The following is a 16,537-nucleotide window of genomic DNA, read 5'->3' on the forward strand; positions in this document are numbered from 1 at the left end:
AAGGAAGGAAGGAAGGAAGGAAGGAAGGAAGGAAGGAAGGAAGGAAGAAAGGAAGGAAGGAAGGAAGGAAGGAAGGAAAGAAGGAAGGAAGGAAGGAAGGAAGGGAGGAAGGAAGGAGGGAAGGAAAGGAAGGAAAGGAAGGAAGGAAAGGAAAGGAAGGGAGGAAGGAAGGGAGGAAGGAAGGAAGGATGGAAGGAAGGAAAGGAAGGGGGGAGGGAGGGAGGAAGGGAGTGTAGGAATAAGCAGTAGATTGTGGCAAATTTAAAAGACTGGACTATGAAAATAAATCTGCACATACCCCTGATATTGCAGCTAATTTAATGCTCCTCCATTTTTTTTTCCTGATTCTAAAGTCAGCTTTTAATGCATTAATCCCATTTGACTACTACATAGCAACTCTGTGACATAGTACAAGTACATTTTTATTTATTTTTTTGGAGGGCAATTGGGGTTAAGTGACTTGCCAAAAGTCACATGGCTGGGTTTGTTTTTTTTAATTTGTTTACTTTTAGTTTACAGGATTCAATACCACAATTCCTTGAGTTTCACATTTTGTCCCCCTCCCTCCCCCCCCCCATGGGGGCTTATAGTCAAGTATAGGATCTGTAAATATTTTCACATTATACATTAGTCAGGTTATAAAGACGGATTGTATCAGATGGAATGAAAAATGGTAAAGAGGATATAAAACAAACAAGAAAAGGAAAAAGATCAGGTATTTTGCTTCCATCTGGATATAAACTCAGTTCTTTCTAGTTCTTTCTCTGGATGCACACATTTCTCTCCATCATGAGGCTTTTGTGATTGACTTATATCACTGTATTGCTGAGAAGAGTCCAGTCTATCAAAATTGGTCATCACACATATGTTGTGACTGTAATTGTGTACAAATTTCTCCTGGTTCTACTCTTCTCACTCAGCATCAGTTCATATAAGCCTCTCCAGGTAAATATGAAGTCCATCTGCTCCTTGTTTCTTATAGCACAATAGTATTCCATAACATGCATATACCACAACTTGTTCAGCCATTCCCCAATTGATGGGCACCCCCTTAATTTCCAATTCTTTGCCACCACAAAAAGAGCTGCTATAAACATTTTTGTACATATGGGTCTTCCTCCCACTTCTAAGATCTCTTTGGGATATAACCCTAGGAGTGGTATTGCTGGGTCAAAGGATATGAAGGTATTTCTAGCCCTTTGGACATAATTCCAGATTGCTCTCCAGAAAGGCTGGATCAGTTCACAACTCCACCAGCAATGCATTAGTGTTCCAATTTGCCCACATCCTCTCCAGCATTTATCATTTTCCTGTTTTGTCATCTTAATCATGTATGCACTCAGTGATATAAAACTTTCCCTAAGAACTGCCTTTAATGCATCCCACAAATTTTGGTATGTTGTCTCATTATCATTCTCTTGAATGAAATTACTGATTGTTTCTATAATTTCTTGGTAGACCCATTCACTCTTAAAATTTTTTTTCAAATGCTTTATTAACTTCTGATTTTCATCATTCTTTTCTGCCAGATTTTGAGTTACAAATTTTCTCCCCATTTTTCCCCTACCCACTGCCCCAAAATATCAGTCCCACAGGATATCTCCTCCTCCAATCTGCTCTCTCCCATATTTTCTCCCATACCCCTTTTGACTTTTCCAGTGGATCTCTATGCCCCAGTGCCTGTATATCTTATTTCCCAATTACATGTGAAATAGTATTAATAATAGTATATTATATATACACACATATATACATATATATATATACATATTTTAATATTTGATTTTAAAACATTGAATTCCAGATTCATTCCCTTCCTTCCTTGTAACCCACCTTTACTGGGAAGATAAGCTGTTCAGTATAGGTTGTACATGTGTGGCTAAGGCAAAACAATAATATAGTATATTGTAAAAGACTGACTATATTTCCCTCCCTCCTATCCCACCTCCTACTTTTTCTATTCTCTACTTTGATTCCAACCCTTTTCAAAAGTGGGGGCTTCCAACTTCCCTCCACCCCAGCCTGCCCTTCTTTCCATCATACCCCTTTTATCCCCTTCCCCCACCTACCCTCCTAGAGGGTGATATACCCTGTTTAGTGTGTATTTCGTTCACTCCTCAAGCCAAATTCAATGGGAATAAGGTTGACCCGTTCCCTTTTGCCTTCCTATTCTTCCCCTCCATTGTAACCATTTTCCCTTTCCTCTTCTGTATGAGATAGTTTACCCCAATCTGTCTCTCCCCATCTCCTCTCATTATATTCCTCTCTCAACTCTTAATTTTCACCTTTTAAGTATCATCCCTTCCCGTTAAATTGGTCCTGTGCCCTCTATCTATGTATACCTATAAACATATATACACATTTTCACATATGTATTCATATGCCTATATACCCTCATATATAGACATATGTGTGTGTATATATATATGTATATATAATATATATATTTCTATTCCTTTAAACTACTGAGAAAAGTTTCATAAGTTACAATTATAGTTTTTCTATGTAGGAATGTTGATAGTTCACCTTTGATTAGTTGCTCATGATTTCTTTTCCCTGTTTACCTTCTCATGCTTCTTGTATCTGAATGTCAAATTTTCTATTCAACTCTGGTTTTTTCAGCAAGAATGCTTGAAAGTCCTCTATTCCACTGAATGAACATATTTGCCCCTGAAACGTGATACTCAGTTTTGCTGGGTAGGTGACTCTTGGTTTTAATCCCAGCTCCTTTGAATATCATATTCTAAGCCCTTCGATCCTTCAGTGTAGAAGCTGCCAGCTTCTGGGTTATCCTGATTTTGTTTCCACAATATTCAAATTGTTTGTTCCTGGCTGCTTGTAAAATTCTCTCCTTAATTTGGGAATTCCAGGAACCTGGGTATAATATTCCTAGGAGTTTTCTTTTTGGGATCTTTTTCAGGAGGTGATCAATTGATACTTTCAACCTCTTTTTTGCCCTCTGGTACTAAAGCATCAGGGCAGTTTTCTTTGAGAACTTCCTGGAAGATGATTTCTAGGTTCTTACTTTGATCATGGCTTTCAGGTAGTCCAATAATTTTAAAATGATCTATCCTGGATCTATTTTCCAGGTCAGTGGTTTTTCCCATGAGATATTTCACAATGCCTTCTATTCTTTCATTTGTTTGGATCTGTTTAACAGCATCTTGATTTCTCATAAAGTCATTAGCTTCCATTTGTTCCAGTCTAATTCTGAAGCAATGATTCTCCTAATTCAGCTTTTGAGATTCTTTTTCCATCTGGCAAATTCAGATTTCTAAGGCATTCTTCTTCTCATTGTCTTTTTGAGCCTCTTTTGCCATTTGAATCAGTCTGTTTTTTAAGGTATTATTTTCCTCAGTCAGGCTGTTGACTCTCATTTCATAATTTTCTTGCATTGTTCTCATTTCTCTTCCCAATTTTTCCTCCACTTCTCTTATCTGCTTCTTAAGGTTCTCTGTGACCTGTAACCAGCTTGTATTTTCCTTTGAAGCTTTTGGTGCAGGAGTTCTGACTTCACTGTTTTCCTCCTGTTCCACGCTTTGCTCCTTTTTGTCCCCAAAATAGGAGTCTAATATTGGAATCTTCTGTTTGCTTTGTTTCCTTTGCCTTGTCATGTCATCCCTCAGTCACTTGACCCCTGGGCTTTTTCACACAGTAGGACTCTGCCACCAGACAGGGGAGCTTTCATCCCAAATGCTGGGGTTTACTCAGCTGCCAGAGATATTAGATGGGTGCCCTCTCTGAGGTCTCCACACACTCTGGCAAGCTGGACACATAACCCAGGAACTCCACCCTAGACAGCAATCCAGATCCAAGAAGGTTAAAGCAAGAGCAATTACCCCTCAGACTGGTGCTTGGTCCCCCTACACTCTGCAGGCCAGGAGCTGAAGCTGCCATGTGGTGCTGGCTAGCCAGCCAGTGTCTCAGTGGTTTCTTGCCCTGGGGGCAACAGCCAACGCACTCCTACTTACTGGGTCCCAAAGTCCAGGCTGCACTGACCTCTCACTTTATCCTTTGCATCTGTGTGTTGATAAATCTGGAAATGGCCACATCTGCTGCTGATCTGGAGTCCCTCTGGCTGGCGGCTGGTCAGACCTGCCCTGGGGCTAAAGCCTCGGGCATGGGGCTGGGCTCAGCTCCCAGAGTGCTGAGCAGGCTGATTCCTGCCAGCCTGCCAGGCTGTCCTCAGTGGGAAGTTAGCTTCTCTGTGTCATTTTGTGGGTTCTGCATCTCCAAAGTTTGTTTAGAGTCCCCTTTTTACATGCATTGGGGAAGGTGGAAGCTGGAGCCAGGGGGAGGTCCTGCTTCTACTCTGCCATCCTGTCCCACTCATTCTTTAGGATTAAATTGTTTAATTTTCAATTAGTTTTTAGTCTGTCTTTCCATGGCCCTTTATTGCATATATTTTTTATTGCATCATGATCTGAGAGGTATGTATTTAATATTTTTGCCTTACTGCATAGAATTGTGAGGTTTTTATGCCTTAGAACATTGTCAGTTTTTGAGTATCTGCCATGAACTGCTGAGAGGAAAGTATATTCCTTTTTATCCCCATTCAGTTTTCTCCAGAGATCTATCATACCTATCCTCTCTAAAATCCTGTTCACCTCCTTAACTTCTTTCTTGTTTATTTTGAGGTTCAATTTATCAAGTTCAAAGAGGGGGAGATTAAGGTCTCCCACTGGTATAGTTTTGCTATCTATTTCTTCCTCTAATTCCTTTACCTTCTCCTCTAGGAATTTGGATGCTATACCACTTGGTGCATCTCAATGGTGCCTTTTAACAGGATATAGTTTCCTTCCTTATCTCTTTTAATTAGGTCAATTTTTGCTTTTGCTTTATCTGAGATAAGGATTACTACCCCTGCTTTTTTTACCTTAGCTGAGGCATGATATATTTTACTCCAGCCTTTTACCTTTACCCTGTGTGTATCCCTCTGTTTCAGATGTGTTTCTTGTAAACTGCATATTGTAGGTTTATGATTTCTAATCCATTCTGCTATCCATCTCCATTTTATGGGAGAGTTCATTCCATTTACATTTACAGTTATGATTGTTATCTGTTTCTTTCCCTTCATCCTATTCCTGCCCCCTGTTAATGGTCATATTTTTTCTCCCTTCTCCCTTCCCCCACTTAATAATTTTCCTTTTGACCACTGCCTCCCTCAGTGTTCCCTTATCAGCCCCCCTCCCTTTTCTTCCCCTTTCCCCTTACTTCTTCCTTCCCTACTAACCACCCCTCCTCCTTTCATAGCCCTTTCCCCTTCCTACTGCCTGTAAGATATTTTTATACTTCATGAACTATGTTATTTCTTCTTTGCACCAAGAGAACAAATCTCATGTGAAGCTCCTTTCCCTCCCCTCTTTCCCTCTACAATGATACTTTTTGCATTTCTTCTCCATAGACTCCTATGCTTAACTGGTTGTTATTCCCTCCTTGCACCAGAACCAATGAGGGAAAAGCTCGTGTGCTTCCCATATCCCTCCCTTTTTTTTCCTCTGCTATGTTGTTTTTATGCCTCTTTGTGTGGCATAATTTATGCTTTTCTATTTTATTCATTCCTCTTCTACCATTGCAGTCCTTTGTAGCCCTTAATAAGATTTTTTTCTATCATCATTTTGTGTATTTTATACTCATGCCCTCTACTTGTCTATAACCAGTTTGCTCTTATCAAATAGCAGGTTGTGTGTGTGTGTGTTTTCCTTGTTTACCTTTCTACATCACTGTTGTATCTCGTAATTGGAGGTTGAATTTTCCATTGAGTTCTGGCTTTTTTGTCAGGAAGGTCTGGAACTCTGTTATATCATTGAATGACCATCTCTTTGCCTGGAAGAATATGCTCAGTCTCACTGGGTATGTGATCCTTGGTTGTAACCCGAGCTCTTTTGCCTTCCGGAAAATTGTATTCCACTGCCTCTGATCTTTCAGTGTAGAGGCTGCCAAATCCTGTGCAATCCTCACTGTGGACCCTCAATATTTGAATTCTTTCTTCCTGGCTGCTTGAGATATTTTCTCTTTTATCTGGTAGTTCTGGAGTTTGGCCACAACATTTCGAGGATTTTTCAGTTCTAGTATCTCAGGGCAGTTTTCCTTAAGGAGCTCTTGGAGAATGTTGTCCAGGCTCATTTTTTCATCATGATTTTCTGGTAGGCCTATGATTCTCAGATTATCTCTCCTGGATCTGTTTCCAGGTCAGTTATTTTTCCATTGAGGTATTTTACCTCTTTTTCTAATTTTTCATTCTTGTTTTGTTTGACTAATTCTTGGTTCCTCATAGAGTTATTTATTTCAATTTGGTTGATTCTAGTTTTTAGCAAATCATTTTCCTTCGTCAATTTTTGGAGCTCCTTTTCCGTATCATACACTTTTATTTTTAGAGAGATGTTTTCTTCATTATAATGTTTTTCTAATTCTGCAATTTTGGTTTTGAGAGAATTATTCATTTTGTCTGCTATCTCTCTCATTTGGTTTTCAAAGTTTCTTTTGATCTCATTGAGGAGAGCTTTCTGTGCTTGGGACCCATTCCCTGTTGATGCTTCAGCTGTGGGTGTTGAGTCCATATTGTCTCCCTCTGAATTTGGTTCCTCCCCCTGATGATAGTAGGACTGAAGAGTCTTTGCTTTCTATCCATTTTGAGGCAGGGCCCTAACCACGCCCTTCCTCTAGGGATCCCAAGCCTTTACTGTAGAGGGTTTTGCCCTGGGGCAATAGTTACTATACTTTCAGGGTCAGGGGTGAGTGTGGGGGGGAGTTGGAGCAGGCGAGGTTCACTCTGTCATCCTGGTCCTTGGAGGTCCTGATAGGGGCTTTTTTCTTTTTAATTTCTCGGCTATGAAGTGGTAGTCCCAGGAGTATTTGCTGTCACAGACAGGGGCCCCTGCATTTGGTTCTTACCTTGCTCTTTCCAGTCCCAGCCCTTTGGTGATAGGCCTGGTAGTGGCCCTTGTGGTTGGTGGGACGACTTGCCCCCCGAGTTGATCAGGCCTCTTCCAGGCCTGCCTCTGTGGGCCCCACCTTCTGGGCCTGCCTCTGCATCTTTCCTCCATATGTTTCACTTAATTCCAGGTAATGGTTACAGTATCTCTTATATATATTAAGTTTTATTGTGCTTCAATGTCTGTTTCTAAAATTTCCACATCCTATTTCTGAGGGAACATTAATGACAAATATTTCCCATATTCACATGTCAAAGTTCCCTGTGTAAAACAATCTACAGTAAATTCTCACAGGTGACCAAAGCCGAGTGAAGGAGGATTCTTGCTGTGAATTCTTATGCATAACCACCTGCTACACACTAAATGACTCACCAGTTACTTTTTAATGGAATATCAAATTATAAATTCATTTAATTCCATAAAATAATTAAAATAATTTAATGTCCAAAGTTGACACTCAATCATGTTTCTGTGTTAAGTTAAAAAAAAAAAACCTCTAATTCAGGAACATGGCTATGCTAGCAAGAAATTTCACTGTAGCTTATGAATAGAAGTAGAAAACAATCAGGTTAGAAAATAGCTTTCTGGAATACATTTTTTTAACCTCTCCATGAAAATAGAAAAATAATTAACCTAGATTTTCCATTAGTCTATTAAAAAGATTTTTATTACCATGGTTTCTATGGAAATAAAATCACATACCTACATCACTAAATAATTTCTAAGTCTCTATACTTGTTGTTTAGTCATTCATTCATGTCAAATTCTTCTCAACCTTGTAGAACATGAGGTTTTCTTGGCAAAGATACCAGAGTGATTTGCCATTTCCTTCTCCAGTGGATTAAGGCAAACAGAGGTTAAATGACTTGCCCAGGATGACACAGCTAGTAACTATCTGAGGCTGGATTTGAACTCCAGAACCAGTGATCTATCCACTGAATCATCTAACTGCCTAAAAGTATTTACAATTATTCACTTCTATTCTTTTATGTTATAGAAATTAACATACTTCCAGTAAAAAAAAATGAACTTTTAATCATGAGGTAAAAAATTTTTGCAGTCTCATATAAGAAGCCCTCTTTGATGAATTGGCAATAGCATCTAAAATTAAAACATGCTGTTTACTAAAAGAATACTTCATATTCAAGACAAATAGGAAGCTCTCTGAGTTTTATTTTTCCCCCATGAATGGAGATGGATAAAATCTAAGCTCCTTAAAGGCAAGGACTATTTTTTTTTGTTTTTGTATCTAAACATACAGTATAGTTTCTGGTCCACAGTAGGTACTCAATAAATGTTTGTTGTTTGATTTATTGGTTGTATGAAGCAATCCACACTCTCTTAGTCTACTTTGCAATGAATACCTCACAATTGAGAAATAGTTTTCCAATATTACGGGAGAAAACTGTGATGATATAAAAATAAAGTTTTCTTTTTGTTTGGAAAGAGTTAATTGACTTGTCCAGAAATTGAACTCATACTCTTGTATTCGTTATAACTGTGCTCCAACTAAGCTAAGTACCCATAATTTACAAGAAAATATCTAAAAATTATGCTACCTAGAAAACCCTAATGTCAAGAAATCTATTTCTGTTGGAACAATGGACACTACTACAAACACTAAGGAAGGAGCATTACTTACTTTAGCTTCTTAACTTCATTTTCCAACTTCAATACCCTAGAGTTTCTATTTCCCTCTCCTACTAAGCCATTCTTTTGTTGCCCTTGGCCTTCTCCCCCTAAACCTGCTCTAGGGAACAATTTACTGGACAGTGGGAAAGCTGTTTCTTGGCTGCCAGCCTTTTCAGGTGGTTGGCCTCCAACCTGTGCTCTGGGGAGGGGCTCCTAAGAATGAATGATCTTGCTTGATCTTTTTCCCAAGCAGCTGGTCCTTTCCTGCTGCCCAATCTGGTGGGAGTTCAGAGGAAACAAACAGTAGAGAGGCCAGTATGGCAAAACACTCTGTCAGGTGGAAAAATTGGCAGATGTCATCAATGAGTGAGCATGATGATTTCCCTATGGGAGTCTTAAGTATGCTCTGAGTTCGTGGGCATACCTTGAATCTGCTCAGTGAAAGACATTCTCTTTTATGGGCCAAAGTACCCATTTCATCACAGTAGCTAACTTCAAATGTCTATTAAAAAGTTCACGGTCATGGGGCCAACAAGATCGTAGACTAGATATTTTCTTCAAAACCCCTTTTTTCTTAAAAAAAAAATACACACTGGATATAGAGAAATTATATCTGAATTGACAAGTAAAAAAAAATTAGGTAAAACCCTTATGAATAACACAAAAAATGCTAACCTTTAAAATGGTTATAAAGTATTTCCCACACAAGCTTACACTTTTCTGGTAGGGACACACAAGCAGGAACATACAAAGTGACAAAAGACAGCCACCTATTGGGAGGTCCTCCTGCAGATGCTATAGTTTATCTCCTCCCTATGCCACTCCCCACCAGCAATGATCAGTAGACACTGAAACCCAGCCATATTGGAGTTTGGGGAATAGGGAGAAGTGTGATTTTCCCTAAGGTAGTCCTAAGATTAGCAATCTTATAATAAGTTTGCAGATAGTCTTTATAAAAAGCCCCCCATTCCCCATAACACAGTACAAAGAATGGCAAATATTGATTTAGCCCAGTCAGAGAGGAAAAGGAAAATAGATTTGCAGTAGCTTTGCAGCCCAGCCCTTTAGGATGTACCCACATACAAAGAGGAAGGAGTCAAAAAGTGAGTAATGGGAAAATTTAAGGAAAGAAGGCTGAAACAATAAAAGCTTCAAGAACAAAACTTAATAAACAGAGAACACTATAGTGGTAATTTGAAGATCTTCCCTGACCCTTAATAGACCTAAGGGAATTTGAAGATCTTTCTTGCTTCAAAGATCTTCCCTGTCCCCTAATAGGTCAAATGTAAACACATGGAGCCTGTGGTGGGAGGAGTTTGTTGAAGGGTGAAGTAGAGCCCACAGTAAGTTGGGAGTCAGTGCAGCTAGATGGTGGGAGAGGATGGCAGGCAAGCAGATAGCTAGGCTTGTGAGTATTTGTTTGTGGAAAGTCTAAAAGATGATGTGGCTCCCTTCTCTACTATGGTGTATTAGCTTCTTTGTTGCTATGATGGATTTAGTTTTCTGGTTTGGGGATTTGATTTTCTGGTGTATGAATAAATGTTTTGCTTCTGTCTTCTATATAGAGCATCTGTTATATTTCTAGATTCAGAACTGTGCCAGCATATTCACAGTACCATTGGTGCTGTGAATATTGTGTTGGTGCTACAAACACAAGCAAATAGTTGAACAAAATAGATCCTAAAACTTAAAAGAAAGATAACGATGAAATCCTCAATGTGATTACAAAATTCTCTTAACAAGACAAAGACAAGTAAACTAATGCTTAGGGACAATAATAAGTTAACACAAATGGTTTAAAAGAGAAATAAAATATATAAGAGAAAGAAAAAGGAAAGAATATACTTCAGAATTTGTAACTCTTAAACCAGAAATAGAAACTTAAATAGCAGATTAGCTTTCATGATGGAAAGTTTCTCTAAAGTAGTGAGATTAACCAATTTTAAATTCAAAATTACTGAAAAGGAGAAAAATCTAGCAGAAGAGAAGCAAAAGGATATAATGTTAAAAGAATACATAATATCTACACAATCCAAAGACTATGACTTTGAAGACAATATGTACAGAGACTATCGGAATATCATGAGTATCACAGAAGAATGTGACAAATTTAAAAAAAGGTCTAATGCCATTATTCAGTAAATAAGAAAACTCTTCAGAACTTCTAAAACAGAAAACAAAGCAACAAATGAAAAGAATCAACAAATAACTCCCAGAAAAAATACACTTCCAACTCCAAATTTTATAGTGGTTAAATTTAGCAATTCTAATAATAAGCAATTTATGTGCAAGCATCCAGGGGAATAAAAGACCTGTAAGCATAATGGAAATTAAATTATAACTGCATGATTATTTCAATGCACTATGAAGTCCAGAAGGGAAGAGAATGGCGGAATCAAGAATGTGCCCTTAACCTAATTGGTATAGTGAACTCCCATGTGAGAGTTCAATGCAAGCCTTTGATCAATGCAAGCCACTGCCCTCTATGCAACTTATATGCTTATAGAGTTGCTTAGACCTCTGAAGATCAGGTATGTCTTGTCCAGGTTACACAGATAATATAAACTGGAGACAGGATTGAAATCCAGATACTCCTGACTTGGAGGCCAGAACTCTACCATGCTTCACTTTGTCTATGAAAACAACAACAGCAACATCTCAAACTGCAGTCCACAAAACCTGAGCCAAATCAAAGAAAAAAAAGTTTATTCAATGAAAGGAAAATATATATATATAAGTTGTCCCTGTTCCTCTACTTCCCCTCAACCTAAATAAGCAGATTACTCAATGACTTAAAAAATCCAAACAATAGAAACCCACAAAAAAATAAATAAGTACAATTATCAAGGAATGCCAAATAATAAAATGAATCATCTCCTGTTGATCAGTTATTTTAAAAGGTCCTAAATAAAGAGAATGATTAACCTATGTGATTTTAAAAAATATTTATAGTAGCACTTTTGGTTATTGCAAAAAAAAAAATAACAGGAAGCAAAGCAGATGCCCCTCATTTAGAGACTTAAGAACAAACATTCTGAAAAGTATACATAATGCAGTATTATTGAGTTATACAAAAACAATCAATATGTGAACACAGAAAACCATGGAAAGACTTAAATGAACTGATAAAAGTAAAGTAATTAAAATTGGGAAAACAACATCCATGATTACAACAATAAAAATGGAAAGAATGATGAAAAACAATGGAAAATGAATGTTGTGAAATTATAAGGATAAACCCAAAGAAAATATATAAGAAAGTGTTTCCCATTCTTCTTTGCTGAGGTGGGAGACCACAAGAGTGGAACACTGCATAGAACATAAACCTTTTTTGGTTTGATGGTTAGTTTTGCTGAACGTTTTTTATTTTGAGGGATGGGTCTCAAAAAGAATGTGGAGAATAAGTAGAAAAGGAAGTGTGAATTTTTGTAAAAATCAAAGCTATCAATAAAATGTATTTTAAGGAAAGCTTATTGGAAATACATCTTTGTCTTATACATAGCAAAATAAGGAAAACAATAACTCATAAATATAGAATCACAAATAAATAGACTTTCTTTTCTTAAAGTATTTGTAGAAATTGACATCTAGAACTGCCATGTTTCATGGGCTTTTTAAAAAACTGTTAAGTTCATTGCCTAGTTCACTGACATTGCTCCTTAACTTGTGTTTGCAGTAAATAATTTCTTTTAAGAACAGGTCGAGAAAATCGGCAAATAGAAACTAACAATTTTCTTGTAGGAAGAAGAGAATGAATATTCCTGATATGCTTATTAAATCCACAGCTTAAAATCTCTTTGAATTCAATCAATGAGAAGTCAAAATAATTATTTTACCCAATTGGTGTGTACAAGTCCAGTCTATTTTTGTTATATATAAAATTAAAGCAGATGGCTAGAAAAAGAGAAGTTTAAGACATCAGAAACAGCTGAATAAACTTTCAATAGTCTGAGGGGGGAAAAAGAAGTAAGTTTGTTTTCTAGCCTCCTTTACATTCTTTATATGCATTGGGGATTTAATTAATCTGGGTTACATTTTCTGTTTTACAGAAAGTGCTTTGATCATTTATTTTTTTTAAAAATAGGAAAATGTGATTACCATTCAAATGGATGGAACTAAATTATTATTTTACTAGGACAATACTACCTTGTTGTTTTTGTTTTTTAAATCTTCTTACCTGAAATCTTCTGATGCTTTATTGTGGCACAGAGGTAACCCTGGGTTATCTGAGCTATACCAATGAAGTGCAAGCTCTGACTAATTCTGTTAAACTGGAAAACACCATACCTGGCACATATTAGGTATGTAATGCTTGTGGCCAGATTTAAAGTCCTCTAGAAATGGAATGACTGGGGCTTTATCATGTGAGGACTACCCTGACCAATAATGATAATTACATCTCATTTATATAGTACTTTAAAGTTCTTAAATCAGTTAATAGTACAAATACTTCAATCTGATAGATGAGGAAATGGGAGCTAGTGCTGGTACTAGTTACATGGCTAATAAATAGAAAGACAAAATTAAGACTTGGGCCAAAAGGAAGGAGAGACAGACAGAGAGACAGAGACAGAGAGAGAAAGAGACAGAGACAGACAGAGACAGAGAGAGACAAACAGAGAGACAGAGAAAGAGAGAGAAAGAGATAGAGACAGAGACAGAAAGACAGAGAGAGACAGACAGACAGACAAAGAGAGAGTGTTGTCACCAGCAGTAGAATCCAGATTGCATGTGGGGTGGAGATTGTTAAAGAGTGGGACCATGATGAAAGACTGTAGGAAGTATACTCTGTCTCATTATCTTCCTAAGTTTCTAGAGCTCATCAAATAGAAGATTGGCCAATAGGTGATGAATATTTTTGTCTGAAACAACTCATGAAAATGAGTAGATAAAGTGTGTGTGTGTGTGTGTGTGCATGTGTGTGTGTATTTATCTGTCTGTCCATGTATTGAGAGTGTTCAGGGACTGTGGATTGTTATGGCAGAAGGATTATTGATACATTTGGAACCATCATTCTTTGGAAGTATTGAACTAAATATTTTACTATGCCTAATGCATATTTTTTTTTTACTGCCAGAGAACTAAGGCCATTCTCCCCTACAGGGTGGGAAGAAAGATCCTGGGATGCTGGGAGTCTACTGCTGAAGAGGCTTGCCTGATGGGAGTGAAGCAGTAGGCTGGAAAGAGCTACTAGTTAGTGCTCTCCTTCTATAATCAAAAGATTGCACAGTTAGCATCTGTGAAAGTAGCTCTACCATAATTTCAGTTAATTTTTACAACATTTATATGTGATATATTTTGTCATTTGGATTCAGAATAAGGACAATATATTCTTTATTAAAACTCAGCTTATCAATCACACAAGTTTTAAGATACGAATTCCTTTCAGTTTTGCAAAAAAAAAAATTAGAGTTGTCATTTATTAAAGGATATTAGCATTACTTGATAGCACTGACTCATTCATTCCTGTTGCTTTTGGTCCAGTGTTCTGTTGTCTTCCATGTATTTGTGAACTGGTTTTGATGATTCTTACAAATAATTTTCTTTCAAAACAGAACTAAGAATTTCCCATGTCACTTTTTCTGTGAAAGATAGAGTATCAATTTTTTCACCACCACTTTAGAACAGGACAATTTCTCAAAAATGACTGCTGTTGATTTTAGCATAATTTTAAATATTTTGAAGTACTTCAGTAGACATATCCTAAGAGCCTATAAATTGTAATTCATCTTAATTTTACCATGAAGGTAGAACTCTCTTCTCTCTCTCTCTCTGTCTGAAAATCCTAAATATAATCAGCCATGTTCACACAGAATACATTAGGGATCAATAAAAAGAACCTTATACATCATCCAATCCAAATCACTAATTTTGTCTGTTGGCATGCTTAGGCCACAGGGAGGTTAAGTGTCTTGCCCAACATCACATAGGCAGTCAATTCCAGATTTGATACTTTTTCTAGACAGTTCTATCATTGATAGATCTATCATTGGATAGATCACTGACCTTGGAGAGAGGTGACCTCATAGTTCAAATCCTCTCACAAAAACTGAGTGGCTTTGGGCAAATCACTTAACCTCTCTGTCTTAATTTCTTCATTTGTTAAATGAAGGTAAAATGGCATCTCCTTAATAGTGTTGCTGTTATAATATAAATAATAAAGATATATAAAGCACTTTGTATATGTTAAAATACTATATAAATACTTTAGATTGTTATTTTCTTTCTACCACCTCACAGTACCTCCCAGTATAATTATTTACTTCACAGTAACATTCTTCAGTTTAAAAAGAAATTTAGGAGAGACAGGACCAAGATGGGGGAGTAAAAACAGGGACTTGCTTGAGCTCTCCCCCAAACCCCTCCAAATACCTGTAAAATGACTTTTTTTTTAAGCAATCAGGGTTAAGTAACTTGCTCAAGGTTACATGGCCAGGTGTTTCTGGGTGGGTGCTAAGTGTCTGAGCCCAGGATTCGATCTCCAGGTCTTCTCAACACTGGAGCCGGTGCTCTTACTCGCTGTGCTACCTGGCCGCCCCTGTAAAATGACTTTAAACAAGTTTTAGGGCAGCAGAACCCACAAAATGACAGAGTGAAAAAAATTTCCAGCCCAAGATCTACCCCCTGGAAGGTCAACAGAAAAGGTCTGTTGCATTAGTCTGAGAGAAGAGTGCAGCCCAGCATGAGCCATGCAAACCCAGAGAAAGACTCAGGGCACTGAATCACTGGCAGCTGAGGTGGTTTTCAGACTTCTCAACCCACAAACACCAAAGACAACTTAGAAGTTCAGTAGGAAAGGTCTGTCAGACTTGGGTGAGAGAGGAGAAAGGTCTGGCCCCAGCCCCAGGTGCCAGCAGTGGCAGTGGCTGCTTCCAAAGATCTTGGACCACACACAGTAGGGGAATTGAGTGACTGATAAGAGGGGGATTGTAGGGATCTCTGTGCTGGCACTTAGATGGGATTCTATTGTTTTGCCTGTGCTTAGATCTGGGCCTCAGTCCTGGGTGGTGGTCCTGGGATGAGGAGGAGCATTGGCAGGGTGGGAGGTTGTGGCAGTGGTAGAGAGGAAATCTTCTTCAGAGTTCCAAGACATAAAAGAGTACTTGTGGTCACTCACAGACCCAGAGTATGCACCAGGAAGTGAATAACTGAAAATTTACAGGAGCCTAGAACTATCTTTTCAAATAGAGATTTTCAGCCGCACAAAACCCCTGAAGCTTGAGCCAGTACACCCTCCACACTGGAAGCAGAGACCTACCTTAACAAAGGGCTAAAAAGTCAGGTAATTGTCTAGGAAAATGAGCAAACAGCAGAAAAAATATCAGACCATAGAAAAATAAATTCAGCATAAATTTCATTTTAAATGTCAAATTCCCTCAGTGCATTTTAAATAAGATTGAATCTCTGCTATAATTGACTTATGTTCCATTTTTTCAGAAATATATCTGTTAAATCACATTACCTGTACAGTCTATAGTCTCATGCTTTCAATGGTTTAGATTTTTTAAAGCATATTCAACTTGCATAGATTCAGTTACAAAGCATACTTAAAGAAATAAAGAACTTAAACAGCCATAGGAACATTTGTTGCTCATAGTTAAACCATGCCAATCTAATAAAAATGATACTATAGCCAATATCAATTAAACTACAAAAAGGACATTTTATAGAATAATAATGATAATAATAATAATAACAAAATTCAATTCAAGGGACAAAAGATCTATAATATCAAGAGAAAAATATTCAAGAAAGTGGGACTGAAGGAGACATAGCACTTATGCACCTCAAATTGTATGATAAAACAACAATAACCAAAATCATCTGATACCAGCTAAAAACAGAAATGTAGATCAATGGAACAAACTAGAAAAAGGAGAATCAAAAATAATGGAATTGTATGAGACATCTTATAAATGCTAATACATAAAATACTTAAGAAAAATTTCCAATTTGAGAAGAAATGCTAG

The sequence above is a fragment of the Petaurus breviceps genome, unplaced genomic scaffold (genome assembly GCF_028583685.1).
Source record: "Petaurus breviceps papuanus isolate PSGF00001 unplaced genomic scaffold, PetGlider_PUasm1.0 90977, whole genome shotgun sequence".
NCBI lineage: Eukaryota > Metazoa > Chordata > Mammalia > Diprotodontia > Petauridae > Petaurus > Petaurus breviceps.